This window comes from Sapajus apella, unplaced genomic scaffold, assembly GCF_009761245.1.
Source record: "Sapajus apella isolate SASKATOON/1434 unplaced genomic scaffold, GSC_monkey_1.0 scaffold148, whole genome shotgun sequence".
Taxonomy (NCBI): domain Eukaryota; kingdom Metazoa; phylum Chordata; class Mammalia; order Primates; family Cebidae; genus Sapajus; species Sapajus apella.
Genome location: NW_022437088.1, coordinates 57386 through 78131, shown reverse-complemented (window position 1 = coordinate 78131; position 20746 = coordinate 57386). Strand labels below are relative to the sequence as shown.

At 43.8% G+C, this 20746-nt stretch overlaps 1 protein-coding gene and 1 pseudogene across 4 annotated transcripts in view; one reads left to right on the top strand and one right to left on the bottom strand.

The window, feature by feature from the left end:
- The window catches only part of ASH1L (ASH1 like histone lysine methyltransferase), a 245358-nt gene extending 230344 nt beyond the window's left edge, over positions 1 to 15014 (bottom strand). For 2 of the 3 annotated variants that reach the window (XM_032264961.1, XM_032264963.1), the window contains exons 1-2: positions 14911 to 15014; positions 14308 to 14434 (exon numbers count right to left, since the gene is read on the bottom strand). The gene's annotated coding sequence lies outside the window, so the exon portion shown is untranslated. The remainder of the gene's footprint in view (positions 1 to 14307; positions 14435 to 14910) is intronic. The other variant, XM_032264962.1, reaches the window with a different exon arrangement.
- On the top strand, positions 14444 to 16075 carry LOC116541086 (annotated as a pseudogene). Its single transcript, XR_004264711.1, has one exon. The product of XR_004264711.1 is annotated as a formin-like protein 14 (transcript).
- Positions 16076 to 20746: the final 4671 nt, after the last annotated feature.

The window sequence follows — 20746 nt, the reverse complement described above, 5'->3', positions numbered from 1 at the left end:
ATGCCCAGATAATTACATGAGGTCCTTCATATCATTCAAGTATCTCCTCAAATGTTAGTGCCCCAGAGGACTTCCCTAACTACCCAACATCTCTTACCTTGTTTATGTTTCCTTTACCACATCTGTCATCAAAATGCTATGACATATTTCCCATTTATTTAATACTGTCTATCTCACTCAAAAGGAAGTACTATGAAAGCAACAAGTTTCATCTGTTTTATTCACTGTTATAGACTTTGGGCTTAATACAGTACTCGACACAGTACAAGACCAGATAGAATCTTGTCTTGTTGCCCAGGCTAGAGTGCAGTGGTGCAATCTTGGTTCTCTGTGGCCTTGACCTCCTGGGCTCAAGCAATCCTCCTGCCTCTGCCTCCCAATTATCCAGGACTACAGGTATATACCACAATGCCTGGCTAATTTTTTAATTTTTTTTTTTTTTGTAGAGACAAGGTCTCACTATGTTGCCAAGGCGGTCTAGAACTCCTGGGCTCAAGCAATCCCCCTACCTCGGCCTCCCAAAGTGCTGGGATTACAGGTGACAGCCATCATGACCAGCCTTTATTTGACTCTTTTTTTGTTTTACATTTTTTTCTGCAGTATTTTATTTTATTCTCAACAGAGAATTTAATCTACTGATATCTCAAAGGACTAACTATTCAATGGAATGCCTGGTAAAACATAGGCACACAGTGTCTTTTCCTCAGGGGAAAGAAATTTTTGTCACAGAATTGATTTGCTTTAGCAGAAAAACAATCATATTCCAGCAATTTCTTCAGGAATCTTTAATCTATCTTAAGACTCTTGCTTGAACAACATGTAATATACTGGTTAACAGAATGTTATATCAGTTCTGAAAGATCCTATATTGAAAAATGAAAATGCCCAAATTATTAAGTCCTAAGATAGCAGAACAGGGATCTTATTTTGTCCATCACTGTATCCCAGTACCTAGAATAGTGCCTGGCACGTAATAAGCACTAAATAAATATACGGCGGTCTTGTTTCTGAACCAAATGAGGTGGTTTAATGAAAAGGATGTGTTCTGCTTTAGAAAAATGCACTGGACTTCTAAAAAACAAGGGAAATACTGATCAGCTTTAAAAAGAAAATTGTCATAACTACCCCAATTTAGTTATAAGACTTAAGGTTCTCCATCAAAACAAAATTCACACTGTAAGAAGTGCTATTACTGCTCATTTTAGAGACAAATCCTTGATTTGCTAAAAAGGTTTAAAAAAAAAAAAAGCCTGGCTCAGTGGCTCATGCCTGTAATCTCAGCACTCTGGGAGGCCAAGAGGAGAGGACTGCTTGAGCCCAGGAGTCTGAGACCAACCTGGGGAACATAGTGAGAACATGTCTCTATTCATTTAAAAAAAAAAAAAAATTAAAGAAAGAAAAAAGTTTTTAAAAAGCCAAACACCCTGCCTCTACAAAAACTACAAAAATCTGGGTTGGGTAGGTGGCCCACGCCTGTAATCCCAGCACTTTGGGAGGCTGAGGCAGGAGAATTACCAGAATCTGGGAGGCGGAGGCTACAGTGAGCCGAGATCACACCACTGCACTCCATCCTGGGCAACAGAGTAAGACTGTCACAAATACCGAAAAACAAAAGCCAAAACAAAAAAACAAACCTACAAAAATTCGTTGGGCATAGTAGTGCATGCCTGTAGTCCCAATTACTTGGGAGGCTAAGGTAGGAAGATCACTTGAATCCAAGAAGTGGAGGTTGCAGTGAGCCAAGATCACGCCACTGCACTTCAGCCTGGGTAACAGAGCGAGACCCTGACTCAAAAAATAAAACCAAACACAAAAGCCTAGGCTGAAATGAAGTGGGAAAATACAAAACTGGAATTCACATCTGAGAAAAATAAGATAAATAGTATGCTAAAAATTGAGTATAAAAAAAATATGTATACAAATAAGGACATTGCTGATACACACTTCAAAAGTGTATTTTACATATTCTTACCTTCTATAGGAAATACATATAGGGGAGGTAATTTGCTTTGCTATACAGATTCTTTTTTGGAAATGAAGAAATAACTAAAATAACAAATATGCATTATTTTCTTGTTGCATGGCACACATTATGCTAAGCACGTTACAAATATTATCTGACAGAATCCTTCAACTCTATGCTACAAATATTATCATTACTATATCATCATATTGTACAGTCAAGGAAACCAAAGACCTTAAGTATTTTGCTCAAGATTACAGTCAGTAAGTTGGCAAAACTGGGATCTGGGCCTAATCAATCTGATTTCAGAGTCCATGATCTTAATCACTATTTGGGATTTTCAACAAATTGAGGGAAATATACCAATGTAGAGGCTGAGAGATTCATTCATTATTAAGGCAACTAATTATACATTTTTAGATCTAGCTAGATACTTATTATAATCAACGCCTGATTAACTAGAATGCTGAGTGGGTTACATTCTAGTAAAAATTTTCTGAGTAACTAAAATATAACCAAATATTTTCTTGACGTTAATCTTCACTAGAAATTACCTTTAACAATATACCTTTTTGTCTAAGAAAAGTATGTTGAACGTTTTTTCCATCTTCATTTGCTAGATCTCTAATTACAAAGGACAACCTTATATAGCACTGAAGACACAGGAAATCATAAGAGAATGGGTTGAAAATTAACTGATCCAAATTACGCTGCATTCATGCTGCTGTGTCATATTTTCATTGTATGAAAATATGTTTGTATTTTCATATGCCTGCAGATGATCTCCCTCTACATCGAATGCCCTCTTTACATGTGAATATCTCACACTTATCCTTTAAAGCCTGGCTGGCTCTTCCCATTTGTAGGAAACTGCCTTAACCTTTCCTTTCTCACCACAGATTTGGTAATTTCTCCACCCTGGGCAAAAATATTACACAGTAGGTATTGTAGCATGTTTGTTAACATGGAAAAATGTATTACATAATATTACTGTAATATGTTTGTTAACATGCTCCTATTCGAATTTTTTTTTTTTTTTTTAGACAAAGTCTCACTCTGTCACCTAGGTTGGAGTGCAATGGCAAGATCTTGGCTCACTGCAATCTCCAACTCCCAGGTTCAAGGGATTCTCCTGGCTCAGCCTCCTGGGCAGCTGGGAATACAGGCATGCACCACCATACCCAGCTAATTTTTATATTTTTAGTAGAGATGGGGTTTCACCATGTTGGCCAGGCTGGTCTCAAACTCCTGATCTCGTGATCCACCTGCCTTAGCCTCCCAAAGTGCTGGTATTACAGGCATGAACCACTGTACCCCACCTGAATTTCTTTTTTCTTTAGAGACAGAATCTCGCTCTGTCATACAGGCTGGAGTACAGCAGTGCAATTACAGCTTACTGCAGCCTTGATTTCCCAGGCTCAAGTGATCCTCTCACTTCAGCCACCCAAGCAGCAGGGACCACAGGCGCATGACAAAATACTTGGTGAATTTTTTATTTTTTTAAATTTTTTTTAATTTATTTTTGAGACAGAGTTTCACTCTTGCTGCCCAGGTTTTTTAATATTTATTTACTTATTTATTTATGAGACAGAGTTTCACTCTTGCTGCCCGGGCTGGAGTGCAATGGCCTGATCTTGACTCACCGCAACCTCCGCCTCCCAGGTTCAAGCAATTCTCCTGACTTAGCCTCCCGAGTAGCTGGGATTATAGGCGTGTGCCACCATGCCCAGATAATTCTGTATTTTTGGCAGAGACAGGGCTTCTCCATGTTGGTCAGGCTGGTCTCGACTCCCAACCTCAGGTGATCCACCTGCCTCAGCCTCCCAAAGTGCTGGTATTACAGGCGCAAGCCACCACGCCCAGCCTGAATTTTTTATTCTTTTAGAAACTAGGTATCCCTACGTTGCCCTGGCTGGTCTTGAACTGCTGTGTTCAAACAATCCTTCTGTCTTGCCCCCCCCCCACCAACAGAACTAGGATTATAGGTGTGAGCCACTGCACCCAGCTAACTCAAAAACTTCTAAAAAAAAAAAAAAATACCGTATGTCTTTTCCCTACACCTAAGCACAGAAATGGGTATGGTGGAAGCACTGGAAGAAAGTTAGTCAGTGGAATGAGGAATGAATGAATACAAAACAAATAAATGAATGGCTTGTTAAAGTGAATTAAACTCAGCCAGGTGTGGTGGCTCACATCTGTAATCCCAGCACTTTGGGAGGCCAAGGCAGGCGGATCACCTGAAGCTCAGGAGTTTGAGACCAGCCTGGCCAACATGGTGAAATCCCATCTCTACCCCATCTCTAGTTATGTAAAAATATAACAATTAGCTGGGCATGGTGACATGCACCGGTAGTTCCAGCTACTCAGGAAGCTGAAACAAGAAAATCACTTGAACCCAGAAGGAAGAGTTGCAGTAAGCCGAAATCATGCCACTGCACTCCAGCTTTGGGGACAGAGACTCCGTCTCAAAAATAAAAAAAATTAAACTCTGACCTACAGTTAATTCACTTTCTTCCCGTTAAAATTAAACACACCAGGTGCAGTGGCTCACGCCTGTTAACACCAGCATTTTGGGAGACTGACGTAGGCGGATCACTTGAGGTCAGGAGTTCGGGATTAGCCTGGTCAATATAGTGAAACCTGGTCTCTACTAAAAATACAAAAATTGGCTGGGCATGGTGGCATGCACCTGCAGTCCCAGCTACTCAGGAGGCTGAGGCAAGAGAATCACTTGAATCCAGCAGGCAGAGATTACAATGTGTCAAGACAGAGGCACTGCACTCCAGCCTGAAAAAAAAAGCAAACACCCCACCAAAAAAAAAAAAAAAAAAAAAAAAAATTAAACACACAAAACATACACACAAATAAAATTAACTTAAATCTCTAACTCACTGTGGTTTAAAAAATGACTTCTCACCTAAACTTTAACTTCCGAACCTGTGCTATCATTTAGTTAGGTGAACTCCCTACTTACGTGACATATGTATCCTCCAGCGTCTTTGAAGACCTGTAAAAGGTCTTCAAAGACGTATAATAATGTTTACCTAGTAATCACTTCGCATGATTGATTAATGACCCCCGCCCCACACCATTTTCTCAAGTATCAAGAGTTATCAGTTTCTTCTTTCTTTTTTTTTTTAAAGATGGGGTTTCACCATGATGGCCAGGCTGGTCTTGAACTCCTGGATCAGGTGATCCACCCACCTCAGCCTCCCAAAGTGCTAGGATTACAGGCGTAAGCCACCTGGCCCGGCTCATCAGTTTCTTCTTTCAAAGACAATCTTTTAAATTCTCTCCATTCAACTCTCTTAAGCTTGTATCAGCAAATACTTAAACTCTGGAGCTTTCACTTTCAGCAGTGCTGAATTTAAGAAACCTTAAGGAATGTGTCCTCCACATTTAAAAAAATGCCATTTATACCAAGAAACCATGATATAACTACTTTATCATCCAATACACTGTCTTCCTACAGTCTTAGGGCAAATAAAACTGTTTGAATGAGAAGAGCCAGTTATGTTATCAAGTAGGGAAAACAGATTGAACAAAACGTATAACCAGAAAATTAAGTCAAAGATTCATGATTTATTTATCGTGGGACTATTACATAAGGTATAACAAAAGATAAGTGACAAAACTTTCACTATTGATGAAACTCACATTCATCTGAGTTATAACTATCAGTCTTTTGTAGCAGGAAAGGATGTTTCTAAATTCTACTTTATTAGCAATCACTTTAAATCTCTATAGCCTAACTCAGCTTCATAACTTAATTGTAAATTTACTTCCTTTTACTTTTTTTTTTTTTATCTTTAATTCATCTAGAGTTATACTTCCTTTTCTACAATGTTTGTACTTACCATGATAACCACACTCTGTGACGTGGTTCACATTTCGGTATGCAACATATGCAATGGTATGAACTTTCAAGTCTACAGAGAATGCCTACAACTAGAATTTCAAAGTTTAAAACAATGTGCATTTCATTCTCTTCAACAGCATGTTGATCTTATACCAATTTCAGCTCCTGTTAAATATCACCAGGGCCATTTGATTTCTTTGTGATGACTGGATCCCACTAGAAAATCTAGGAACTAAAAACTAGAAAACTTTTTTTAGCATCTCGTCGCTATGACTATAAAACTGTAAGAAACCCTTTCTCTCTTGTACATTTGAAAAATGCTGATAAGCTATTCCAAATAACATAGGAGCTGTTCTAAATGTTCAATACAAACATCAAAAAGCAATGATGTGAACTATCTACCTCATTTCTTCTTAGCTTGCAAAAGGAATTCCCTACTGGCAAGTAATATGGATTAGAAGTAGATGGTATAAGCAGTTTAGTTCCAGCTATGATCAGGTACTTTAAAAGTTATATAAACCTAACTATGAAGAAATAATTCCTCATTTAACAGTAAAAACAATGTAAGTAAGTATTTATGGACGAAATTACATAATATCTGAAAGGTTTGCTTAAAATAAGCAAGAAGGGAAGGAGGGACAGAGGCTAGCAGATATGGAAACGGTGTGGTAACTGCTGATACCTGTTGAAGCTAGATGTTGAATACATGAGGGCTCATTATGCTATTCTCTTTATTTTTACAAATGTTTGCAATTTGCCACACTTAAAAAAATAAGAAGCTCACTGAGCACTGTGGCTCACATTTCTCAGCACTCCGGAAGGCCAAGGCGGGAGGACCGCTTGAGCCCAAGAGTTCAAGACCATCCTGGGCAACATAGTTAAGACCCCACCTGTACATAAAATTTAAAAATTAACCAGATGTGGTGGTGCACACGTGTGGTCCCAAACACTGAGTGGCTAAAGCAGGAGGATCATCTGAGCCTGGGAATTCAAGTACAGTCTGGAAAACATAGTCAAATCTCATCTCTAAAAAATTAGAAATAAAAATATTTTTAAATGAACAAAATTGCCCAGGTGTGGTGGCTCATGCCTATAATTCCAACAATTTGGGAGTCTGAAGAGGGAGGTCTGCTTGAGCCCTGAAGTTTCTAACCAGTGTGGGCAACACAGTGAGATTCCACTCCATCTCTACAAAAAAATTAAAAATCAGGCGGGCATGATGGCATGTGCCTGTAATCCTAATTACTTGGGACAATGGAAGGATTGCTTGAGCCCAAGAGGTTGAGCATGCAGTAGATTATGCTCATACAATGGCACTCTAGCCTGGGTAACACAGTAAGACCCTGTCTCAAAAAAAATTTTTTTAATTAAATGGAAAAAAAGTATATAACCTTGTCATCAACTTGCGTATGTCTGAGGGCAAATGATTGAAGACTATGAAAAGTAAATATACTACAATAAAAATTTCACAGATTTCCAAACATCTAAGTTTTCAAACTTAAGAGGTTCAATGAAGGAAATACAACTCTGAAATAGCAATAAGATTATTGGTTAAATTTCTGCCATCACTAGAAGCCATTATTTTTAAATTAATTTTGATAAATATCACATTCTGCCAATTACAGCCCTGATGAGGCAATCACTAAAAAAGCAATTTCTAAAATATGAAATATAAGATTGAGTTATCAACTGATAATAAGGAAGAAAATCTAGCCTCTTCATATAAAATAAAATATAAATGAAAAAACAACTAATTTTAAGCAAAACGGTAACAGAAACTAGCAGCAAACCTCAAAACAAAACAAAAATGAACTAATTGCATTCCCATCTCTTGTGGCACCCAGGTTTAAAATATTACATGCTGCTGAAAAGGCTGGCCTAAGCAGATCTCACAGCAGTTTATAGTGAGGCTGTATAGTAGCTTTAAAAGACTCAGAGCAGGCTGGGCACAGTGGCTCACGCCTGTAATCCCAGCACTTTGGAGGCAGAGGCAGGTGGATCACGAGGTCAGGAATTCAAGACCAGCCTGGCCAACATGGTGAAACCCATCTCTACCAAAAATACAAAAATTAGCCAGGCATGGTGGTGTGCACCTGTAATCCCAGCTACTCGGGAGGCTGAGGCAGGAGAATAGCTTGAAACCAGAAGGCGGAGATTGCAGTGAGCCAAGATGGTGCCACTACACTCCAGCCTGGGCAACAAGCTCAAAACTCTGTCTCAAAAAAAAAAAAAAACAAAAACTCAGAACAATACACATAACTAAAATAGCAACACAAAAAAATTTTTTTTCAAGTACAATTTCCATTTTATTTTTCTCCAGAGAATAGTTGTTTTCAATCTTTTACTCAGCTCCTTACATGGGTTTTGGTGGCGGTCATGGGGCAGCACCCACAGGTCTAAATTCGGGTGGGGGTGTTCGGTCCTTGCAGGCTTCACGAGATCGATTCCTGACTACTTTGCTGTGAATTGCACAACTCACACACTAATGTAGCTTCACATAGAGCTTGGGTACAAAAATTAATTTAAATGGAGACCACCACCAGTTTTACACACATGGTTAAGACTTCACTGTGTGCTTCCACATCATCTTGGGCAGAAATGAAGGTGACCAATTCTCTATTAATAAGGCATGGAGGAAGACTCAGAATAAAGACTCAAGTGGAACTGCTAATACTGTAAAGACACAGTACCTAGCAAGTTATTAACAAGTGACGTGCCAGGCGCAGTGGCTCCCACCTGTAATCCCAGCACTTTGGGAGGCCAAGGTGGGCAGATCACCTGAGCTCAGGGAGTTTGAGACCTGCCTGACCAATATGATGAAATCCCATCACTACTAAAAATACAAAAAAATTAGCCAGGCATGGTGGCACACACCTGTAATCCCAGCTACTGGGGAAGCTGAGGCATGAGATCACTTGAACCTGGGAGACGGAGGTTGTAGCAAGCTGATATGACGCCACTGCACTAAAGCCTGGATGAAAAGAGTGAAACTCCATCTCAAATTAAAAGAAAAAGCGATTTGCTGTATTCTATTTCACAATACAATTCAAGAGTAGAACATGAAAATCATTTTCCTTTTTTTTTTTTTTTTTTTGAGACGGAGTTTCACTCTTGTTACCCAGGCTGGAGTGCAATGGCGCGATCTTGGCTCACCGCAACCTCCGCCTCCTGGGTTCAGGCAATTCTCCTGCCTCAGCCTCCTGAGTAGCTGGGATTACAGGCACGCGCCACCATGCCCAGCTAATGTTTAGTATTTTTAGTAGAGACGGGGTTTCACCATGTTGACCAGGATGGTCTTGATCTCTTGACCTCGTGATCCACCCGCCTCGGCCTCCCAAAGTGCTGGGATTACAGGCTTGAGCCACCGCGCCCGGCCTCATTTTCCTTTTCTTAAAGAAACACTGTTTCACACTATTGCCCAGGCTGCAGTGCAGTAGTGCCAACATATCTCACAGCAGCCTCAAACTCCTGGGTCACAGAATTCCCCTGTCTCAGCCTCTTGAGAAGCCAGGACTGCAGGCATGCATGTTAATTTTTTAACTTTCTGTAGAAATGGGGTCTTCCTATGTTACCCAGGTGGTATCAAACTCCTGGGCACAAGTCCTGGATCAGCCTCCCAAAGCACTGGGATTATAAGCATGAGCCACTATGGCAGTCCCCTTTTTCTATTATTTATTTATTTATTTAGAAAGAAAGTCTCACTCTGTTACCCAGACTGGCCTGCAGTGGTGGATCTCTGCCCACTGCAACCTCTGCCTCCTGGGTTCAAGCGATTGTCCTGCCTCAGCCTCCCTGAGTAATTGGGACTACAGGCATGCACCACCACAACTGGCTAATTTTTGTGCTTTTAGTAGAGACAGGGTTTTGCCACATTGGCCAGGCTAGTCTCAAACTCCTGACCTCAGGTGATCCACCCACTTTGGCCTCCCAAAGTACTGGGATTAACGGGTGTAAGCCACGATGTCCAGCCTCTCTTTTTCCATTCTTGATCCTTAAAAATCCTGATTCAGGGCCAGGCGTGGTGGCTCCCGCCTATAATCCCAGCACTTTGGGAGGCAGAGGCGGGTAAATCACCTGAGGTCAGGAGTTTGAGACTAGCCTGACCAACATAGTGAAACCCCATCTCTGCTAAAAATACAAAAATTAGCAGAGCATGGTGGTAGGCGCCTATAATCCCAGCTACTCGGGAGACTGAGGCAGGAGAATCACTTGAACCTGGAAAGCAAAGGTTGTGGTAAGCCAAACTGCACCACTGCACTCCAGCCTGAGTGACTCTGTCTCAAAAAAAAAAAAAAAAAAAAAAGGCTGGGTGTGGTAGCTTACGCCTGTAATCCCAGCACTCTGGAAGGCCACGGCAGGCGGATCACCTGAGGTCAGGAGTTCTAGACCAGCCTGACCAATATAGAGAAACCCTGTCTCTACTAAAAATACAAAAAATAAAAATAAAAAAATTCCTGATTCGGCTGAACCGGTGGCTCACACCAGTAATCCCAGCACTTTGGGAGGCCAAGGTGGATAGATCACCTGAGGTCAGGAGTTTGAGACCAGCCTGACCAACATGGAGAAACCCTGTCTCTACCAAAAATGGAAAATTAGCCAGGCATGGTGGCACGCTCCTGTAATCCCAGCTACTCAGGAGGCTGAGACAGGAGAATCGTTTGAACCCAGGAGATGGAGGTTGCAGTTAATCAAGGTCGCACCATTGCACTCCAGCCTGGGCAACAGGGCAAGGCTCAATCTCAAAAAAACAAAATAGCCAGGTGTGTTGGCAGACACCTGTAATCCCAGCTAATAGGTAGGCTGAGGTAGGAGAATTGCTTGAACCCACGAGACAAAGGTTGCAGTGAGCCAAAATCATGCCACTGCACCCTAGTCTGGGCAAAAGAGAAAACACCGTCTCAAAAAAAAAAAGATGATGATCCTGAATCATATTTTGTGGTTATTACAAGCATTTAAAAAATATTGTTAGGTATCTGATAAATACAAGAAACTATATATAGGCCAAACGCATTGGAGGCCATACAAAAGCATGCCTTGAGGCCAGGCATTCGAGACCACACTGGTCAACATACCAAGACCCCACCTCTATTAAAATAAAATATAAAGTATATACATATACATTCACAAATATACACACATAATACACAAGTATCACATGCATGTTACTAAAGACAACACCATAAATCCACTACCCATTAAAAACTGAAAAAGAATACTAAACATTTTACAAACTGACATGACATTCTTATACAGGGGCTATGCCAATAGAGAGAAAAGACCATCAGACCATTTTTCCTAAGACCACTACACCATCTCACTGAATCCTGTAATCTATGCTCTTAAAACACCTTTTTAAATTTCTTGTCCTTTTAAAAGTACACTAGATATTTTTAATTTCCAACACTAAATTAATGGACGTCTGTCAAATGCCTACTGGGTTTTATACCAGAAGGGTTTTCTAGGTGTATGTATACGCAGAAATGACATCAAAACTTTTTTTTTTTTTTTGGAAATGGAGTCTCACTCTGTCGCCCAGGCTGGAGTGCAGCAGTCGTTCAATCTTGACTCACTGCAACCTCCACCTCCTAGGTTCAAATGATTCTCCTGCCCCACCCTCCCGAGTAGCTGGGATTACAGGTGACCATCACCACGCTCAGCTAATTTTTGTATGTTTAGTAGAGACCATGTTTCACCATTTTGGCCAGGCTGGTCTCAAACTCCTGACCTCAGGTGATCCGCCTGCCTCTGCCTCCCAAAGTGCTGGGATTACAGGCATGAACTACCTCCCCTGGATGACATTAAAACCTTTTTTCACAAATGCACTGTAAAAATATATCCCAAAACAAGGTAAGGAATATAAATGATTTTTGCCTTCTTTTCAAATCAATAGTTCCTTTGTACAAAAACACCAGATGATACAAAACACATTTTTTTCAAGTACAAAGTTGCATATAGAGTGTAAACGCTTCATGCTCACTCAAGGAATAAGTACTGGCAAAAACTCTTTGCAATTGGGTAACAAAATTTCAACTTCTAGGAATATGTTTCCCTCTTCCTTGTCCTTTTGAGAGCCGCCACCATGTCATAATTCACAGATTCAATTGAATTAGCATCTCTTCAAGCACGGAGGCCATATATTATTCATTTCTGTGTCTCCTGCATAGGATTAACTCAGGGTTTCTTATAACTAAGCTAAACTCCAAGACAAAAGCTTCAAACCACCTCAGGCCCAGTTCAAAACTGAAAAAAAGATGAACCCATTTCTCAGAGTTTAGGAACAAAAAGATACTGACAAAGAACAAAGCCATAGATACTTGTGCTACAGGATATTCCGCTATCACCAAATTCAGAGCAGTTTACTAACACTGCAGAAACAAGTTTGCAGATGATAAAAAGAATGAAAACATATGAATGCCAAAGTTCTCCTGTCAACATGTTCAAATATCATCATAGACTCCTTCACTTTAAACTCATACTAACATCGTCACCCCCGAACAATGAAAACAAAAGGCTTTCAAATGAGACCTAAATACAAATTGGCTGTATTTCATCACAGTTTAAGTCCCTAAAATCATATACATAAATCACATGATCGTGCTTATGCTCATCTTCTAACTTAAGAGTACAGTGTCTTTCATCAGTCAGATTCTCAGAAGCATAAGTGACCCCCCAAAAAACTTTAAGAACCACTAATCTATCTAGCCTATCAAGAAACATTCCATTTTCCAGAAGAATATAGTTAGGTTGGCTTAGTTCATGCATTCTTCCCTCACATTCATAGATGGGATTCTTACTATGTAACAGTCTTTCAATTCCTTCAGCCCAGCCAAAAAGTTTCAACATCCACAGGCACACATATCAACAATTCCCAGATCCCCAAAACAGTTTTCTGGTTTTAATTCCACATTGCTTCACTCAACTTAATACTCACCACTGTCAAAACAATTCCCCTCATATTTGTACCCAGGCTACATACAGAGACACCTTGATTATCCTCACCTCAAGGCATGGACCATTTATTGAACAGTCAACAAATATTTGTTGAATGAATGAAAAAGGGTCCTTCCTCCCACAGATTTCAAGTTAAGCTCTCAGCACCCATGCAGCTGCTCTCCTACAAGTAAAGCTATGAAAGCTTTCTCTCCCTCAAACATACAAGCTCAAGTGTCAGAAATGCTCTGCTTTCTCCATAAACACAAAATGATAGAGTCATGGATACGCATTTCACACAGGTCACACTGGGCAAGGAAGTCTACGTTCCACATCCATATCTGACACAATCAGTCTCCTCCAAATACAATCCAACCAGTCATATGTGTTCCTATCTTTCCAACACTCAGATTTGCAGTAGTAGTCAAAATACAGGAGTTACGGTCCCAACTCTGTCACCAATTTAACATGTGGCCTTGGAGAAGTCCTTTCCTAATGCCTAAATTTCCTATTTTGTAAAATGGAAGAGAGCATCTATCCTACCATCTTCACAGAGATTTAGTATCACAAAGTAACTGAAAGAGCTTTCTTACTATCTTGTAATCTATTACTGTAAACTATTACTGCAAACCCGGGAAAACAAATAAGGCCACCGATTCTTTACAGCTTTGTAGCAATTATTCTATTAAAGATATTTTGGGCCTTCACATTTACACGACTCACTCTAACCAAAGACACAAACTATTCTTAAGCCCACAACTGGCTATGCCAAGTTTCTCCCCTCCCTGACCCCACAGACACATGCTGTATAGAACACTGCCATTACCGCTCTTTCCCAACAAGTAACTAAGGGCTCCCAATCCCTAAAATACACACACATATCAACCTGCAAGGAATCTCCCAACATTTATTCAAGAAATAAGCTAACTTATACGGGAACGCCATTACACTTATACAAATAAAGGCAAACTCTTCCGGAAACACTTTCCATCCTCGCACACACACTCAAACACAGCCGCTACACACCAACAGACCATCTGTCCTCTAGATCAAAAACATCTCTTTCCATGTACAAACTAACCAGCGACATTTATTAAACTCGCAACACTGAGATCATCCCGTCGTTCCTACACACCGTTCAACGCGGCAGGGACACCACAGACCTTGTCGTACAGGTCAACTCCCCTCTCAAGATCGTGTCCTCGAACACGCTTATCCTTTAAACACACACAAACTGGACTATGCGGGAGGCTCCGATCATGCCTACAAACACAAACTAACCCGTCAGGGGCACAGCGACTCCGCCTCCACTCGCTTACTTTCCAGCCCCCTCCCCGGAGCCGGGAGTCCGTCTGTCAGGGACACCCCTTCACCCCGCCTGGAGGGACTTCCCGGTAGGCTCAGGAACCCCCTCCCTGCTCTCCCTTCCCCCATCTTCACCACTGCTCTCGCGGAGGTCCAGGTCCGGGAGATGACAGTGGCTCCCAGGAAGCCCAGGATTCCATCGCTGAGAGAGTGCTTAGGCCCCAAGGCCTGCCCAAACCGTTCTACTCACCGTGTCGGAGGCCCAGGCCGAGAGCGATGAGAGTGCAGGGAAGTGGGGAAGAGGGGGTGGCCGCCAGGCTCCTGGGTCCACGGCGGATTCCTCCCGCTTGTCAGGAGGCGGCTGGCGGGTGAGCGGACTGGCGGAAATGCGAGAGAGGAGAAGGGAAAGGTGGAGGGCTAAAGGGGGCAAACTGAGGGGAGGCGGGTCCCGCAACCGAGACTGGGATCGTCTCCCCCTCCGCAAAGCGAACCCAAAATGGCGGCGGGAGCGGCGGCGGCGGCGGCAGCAGAGCGGCGGCAGCGGCGGCGGCAGCTCCTCCGGAGGGAGGGAGCGAAGGGCGCCTCGCGCCCCCCCACCTCCCACTCCTCCCTCCTCGCGTTCTTCCCCACCGTCCCCCACTCCGCCCGACTCTGGCCGCGTAGCGCGCACGCCTGCCCGCACGCGTACGGGTGTCTCCCGGCTCGTCGCTGGCTGCTCCCACCAACCACCACCTTCGGCCGCCCCGCGCGCCAGCCAGCCCGTACGCGCCCACCCAGGGACACCTCCTTGCGCGGCCCCCCACTCCCTCTCAGGCCCTGTCAAGCCGGCTCCGGCGCAGGCCCTCACGCGTACCTTCAGCGGCGCGAGCCCAAGCCTCCTCCTCCTCCTCCTCCACCTCCTCTTCTCTCCTCCCCCCCTTCCCCGCCCCCACGGCCACCAACCGCCGCCACTGCTGCCGCCGCCGCCGCCGCCGCCGCCAGGCCCCCCCCACCGTCCGCCCCTCGCGCGTGCGCCTCCCACAATCCCCCCTGCGAGACTGTTCCATTCCTGTCAGCTGCAGGGGCAGGAGAGGGAGGGACAGGAAAAGCAGCTCGGGCTTGACGTTTGACTGGAATTACCAGGGTGGCGGGCCGAGCCCCAAGACAACCTACCTCCCTTGACTCGTCGCCGCGGCGTACGGGTCGCCTCCCGCTCCTCCTCTCGGGACCGCGGCTAGCCGGTCAAGGGCTGCCTAGCGCCCCTCTGCCGGGCGGCGGTTGGAGGCCGCGGCGGCTGCGCGTTAAGTCGTTTCCTGCCGGACGACTCGAGCCTTCTTCGCAGTCGCAGGACTGGCTCCTCGGAGCCGTCCTCGGGCGGCGTGTGCCGGTCGCCTTGTGAGAAGAACTAGTCTTCGACTCACGGTGAGGGAATGGACCGACGCGGGGTTGTACCGCTGAGAGAAAGGAGCGGGACTCCGAACTTCCTGGAGGTAGGGAGTGAGGTCAGTAGGACCGGGGCGCCTCCCGGGGGGATTCCTCCCGGGCGCTGAGTTGCCAGCCTGCTACCCCAGGAAGATCGGCGTGGTGGTCCGCTTTTTGTTGTTGTTAACTCGGCTCGGATTGCTCGATTTTCACACCACTGCCCATATGCGATGATGTTTGCCTTTGACGCTCCCCATGGATGGTACTTCTTCAGCCTCGTTAGACAGCCTGATGATGATAGACGATGAAGAAACCATGTGCTGCTTATTCAGTTCTGGACTCAGTTTCCCTTGTCTTCCTCTACCAAGTTATTTTTCTTAATTCCTTATCAAAAAGTGTACATAAAAATTAGGCAACTCCAAAGATGCCTCCAGGGTTGGTGCGTGAAATAATAAGATAATATATGTAAAGTGGAATTAGCTCCTAGACATAGAGAAAGTGCAGAGAATTGTGGTGGTGTCATTTACAGTTCTGTTGATGTCGATAAGGCTTGTGGTTGTAATTGGTAGTTTGTGTTCTGTTCCTCCAAGTCGTTAATAAAACAAAGCAAAAACAGGCCTGTTAGGTTTCTGTGGCTACGAAATATTTGTTTCTCAAAACACTTGACTGATATTTGATAACCGAATGCAGCAGAAATACGGAGTATTAAAATCCACAGATAATTCCAAAGTTTACTTGAGCTAGCAGTTTTTACCTTTACCCAAAGGGTAAAGCAGAATAAATTACGGGAAGGATCTACTTGGGTTTCCCTTTCCTTCACATTTGTGGACTCCTGGAGATCCAGGAAATAATTCAGAAATTTACTGTTCTAGATGGCTGTCAAAAGCCCATGCAAGGCCAGGTGAAGTGGCTCACACCTGCAATCCCAACACTTTGGGAGGCCGAGGAGGGCAGATCACCTGAGGTCAGGAGTTCGAGACTAGCCTGGCCAACATGATGAAACATCGTCTCTACTGAAAATACAAAAATTAGGCATAGTGGCGGGCCCTGTAATCTCAGCTACTCAGGAGGCTGAGGCAGGAGAATCACTTGAACACAGGAGGCGGAGGTTGCAGTGAGCTGAGATCACGGCATTGCACTCCAGCTTCCTGAGTAGCCAGGATTACGGGGCCTGCCACCACGCCTGACTAGTTTTGTATTTTTAGTAGAAACGATGTTTCATCATATTGGCCAGGCTGGTCTTGAACTCTGGACCTTGTGATCTGCCCACCTCTGCCTCCCAAAGTGCTGGGATTATAGACTTGAACCTACGTGTTTTGTTTCTTTAAGGTAAACAGGAAAGCAGCCTTCATTACCTCATTGTCTATTTTCCTAACCAAGTCCACACACTTTCATGGAGCCTACTTGGGTTGACTGATCTTTCTTTAGTTACTTCATGCATGCAAATATATTACACTAGCAACAACTTTTTTTGAGAGCAGGGACTATGTCTACTATTTCATTTACATAAAGCATCGTAGGCAAGTGCAAAGCAAATCGCAGAAATATTGAAATGAGGCCGGGTATGGTGGCTTACGCCTGTAATCCCAGCAAATTGCGCTATTGTACTCCAGCCTGGGTGACAAGAGCAAAACTTCGTCTCAAAAAAAAAAAGAAAAAAGAAAAAATATTGAAATGAATGTTAGATACTTAAAATACCAGAAGAGAAAGAGAATTAGCATTTGTGGACTACTGTGCCAGGAGAATGTGTATTCCTGTTTAATCCTTATAATGAGCAACACTTTGAGATAGATAATCTTACCCTCACTTTACAGAAGAGAAGCCTGAGGCCCACAGAAGTCCAGTAACGATATTTAGACTCTAGTTTGCCTGTGTCTTAAAAACCTAATTTTTTGGCTGGGCACGGTGGCTCACGCCTGTAATCCCAGCGCTTTGGGAGGCCGAGGCAGGTGGATCACGAGGTCAAGAGATCGAGACCATCCTGGTCAACATGGTGAAACCCTGTCTCTACTAAAAATACAAAAATTAGCCGGGTGTTTGGCACACACCTGTAGTCCCAGCTACTCGGGAGGCTGAGGCGGAAGAATCGCTTGAACCCGGGAGGTGGAGGTTACAGTGAGCCAAGACTGTGCCACTGCGTTCCAGCCTGGCGACAGAGCAAGACTCCATATCAAAAAAAAAACCTAATTTTTTTCGCTATACCACATTGTCTTCATAATGAAATTTCTCATCAGCATCATAATTGCTGTGCTTCAAAGAAAAAAAATACCTTTAATGGAATTTCACTACACCAGTGTATAGTGAGAGTTACTTACATATAGTCTCTGTGTTCAAGTAACTTTCAGTAACTACACTGATTAATTTGTCAGCTACCTGTAATCAAATGAGACAGGATTCTGTTCTTTTGTGTATGCCACAGAGCCTACCAGAGACTCAAGTGCTCAATAAAAAGACCTCACTGGCCAGGCGCAGTGGCGCGTGCCTGTGGTCCCAGCTATTCAGGAGGCTGAGGCCGGAGGATCTCTTGAGTCTAGGAGCTCTGGGCTGTAGTGCGCTGTGCCAACCGGGTGTCTGCAGTAAGTTTGGCATCAATGTGGTGACCCCCTGGGAGCGAGGGACCACCAGGTTGCCTAAGGAGGGGTGAATCGGCCCAGATCGGAAACAGAGCAGGTCAAAACTCCCGTGCTGATGATTAGTGGGATCTCGCCTGTGAATAGCCACTGTACTCCAGCCTGGGCAACATAGGAAGACCCTGTCTTTAAAAAAAAAAAAAAAGACCTCACTGAATCAACAAACCCTGAATTGTTTGAACCAACAAAGATAGAATAATGGTTTCTCCAAGGATATCCACTTCTTAATCCCTGAAACCTGTAAGTATGATATGTTACATGACAGGAGAAAACTCAGGATGCAGAGGGAATTAAGGTTGCTATCAGCTGACATTAAACTAGGGACATTATCCAGGAGTGAGCTCTCCGCAATGGCCCCCTTAAGTTGTACTTCTGTAGCTGCCCATGCTTGTGTTCCTTTTCAGAAAGGCAGTAGCTGAAAAGCACTTAAGCTGCCAGCACCACAGAAATCCTGTTGAATCCCCCTGTCTTCACATTGGAGTACTTGCTGTAATACCTGTAGAACCTCTTTGAATGTTCCAACAGTGCCTTTTTGTGTAAGATCACACATTAATATCCAGTTTGGCAGTTCCGCTAGTTTGACATCCAGGAGTTTCTTCTTCGCTGATACAGCTGACTCCATCTTGAGGTCCTGGTCTGATAGAAACTTGTTTTTTTTTTTTTTTCCTCTAACACGGATCATAGGAAACAAGATATAAACTTTTAAAATAAGGTTTCAGGCTAGGTGCAGTGGCTCACGCCTATAATCCCAACACTTTGGGCAACTGAGGCAGGAGGCTTACTTGAGGCTAGGAGTTCAAGACCAGCCTGGTCAACATAGCAAGGACCCATCTCTACAAAAAAGAATTATTAGCTGGGCCATGGTGGGCTGTCTAGGCGTTTGAGGCTACCGTGACCAATGATCACACCGTTGCATTCCAGCCTTGGCGAGAGAGTGAGACCCTGTCTCTAAAATATGAAATGAAATAAGGTTAAAATAGTAAAATAATTTTTTTTTAATTTCTTTTTTTGGAGACCTGCTGTCACTATGTTGCCTAGACTAGAGAGTAGCTCCTGTACTTGAGGGGGCCTACCACTGCCTCAGCCTCCTTGGTAGCTGGGACTACAGTTATGTGAGAACTTGTTTTTGTTTTGTTTTTTTAAGATAAAATTTACTGAAGTATGGTCAGGGTTTAACTTTACATTTAATGAGTTATGGTAAATGCTATGTAATCATAGGAGTTTTTTTCTTTGCAGAGTCTCGCCTGCTCTGTCACCCAGGTTGCAGTGCAGTGGAGTGATCTCAGCTCACTGCAACCTCGGCCTCCTGGGTTCAAGCAATTCTCTCTCCTCAGCCTCCTGAGTAGCTGGGACTACAGGCATGCTTCACCACGCCCATCTAATTTGGCTAATTTTTGTATTCTTAGGAGAGATGGGGTTTTGTCACGTTGGCCAGGCTGGTCTTGAGCTCCTGGCCTGAAGTGATCTGCCCATCTCAGCCTCCCAAAGTGCTGGGGTTACAGGTGTGAGCCACTGCGCTTGGGCAAGTCTTTTAAAAAATTGGCTGGGCACATAAACTCATGCCTGTAATCCCAGCACTTTGGGAGGCTGAGGCGGGTGGATCACCTGAGGTCAGGAGTTCAAGACCAGTCTGGCCAACATGGTGAAATCCCTTCTCAACTAAAAACACAAAAAAAAAATTAGCTGGGTGTGGTAGCAGTCCCCTGTAATCCCAACTACTTCAGGAGGCAGAGGCAGGAGAATCCCTTAAACCTGGGAGGCAGAGAGGTTGCAGTGAGCCAAGATCGCACCATTGCGCTCCAGCCTGGGTGACATGAACAAAACTGTCTTTTAAAAAAAATTATTTCATTTGCTTGTTTAATTTTAATTTTAATTTTTTTTTTAGTCAGAGTCTCACAGTGTTGCCCGGGCTGGAGTGCAGTGGTGCGATCTGGGCTCACTGCAACGTGTCTGCCACCCGAGTTTGAGCGATTCTCCTGCCTCAGCCTCCTGAGTAGCTGGGAATACAGGTGCCTGCCACCACACCTGGCTAATTTTTGTAGTTTCAGTAGACACAGGGCTTCACCATCTTGGCCAGGCTGGTCTTGAACTCCTGACCTCATGATCCACCCGCCTCGGCCTCCCAAAGTGCTAGGATTACAGGAATCAGCCACCATGCCCAGCCAAAAAAAAAAAATTTATTTACGAGTGAAGAAGTCCAGACATGGTGGCTCACACTATAATCCCAGCACTTCGGGAGGCTGAGGCAGGTGGATCACCTGAAGCTGAGAGTTCAAGACCAACCTGACCATCATGGAGAAACCGTGTCTCTACTAAAAATACAAAAATTGGCCGTGCGTCGTGACACATGCCTGTAACCCCAGCTACTCGGGAGGCTGAGGCAGGAGAATTGCTTGAACCCGGGAGGCAGAGGTCGCGGTGAGCTGAGATTGTGCCATTGCACTCCAGTCTGAGCAACAAGAGTTTGTCTTGTCTCAGAAAAATAAGAGGGAAGAAATTTGATATTTTTGTTTAGGTACAGGTTGAGGTTTTTTTTTTTTTTTTTAATCTTATTTATTTTTTTAGAGATGGGATCTCGCTATGTTGCCCAGGCTGGAGTGCAGTGGCTATTCACAGGCACAATCCCACTACTGATCAGCATGGGAGTTTTGATCTGCT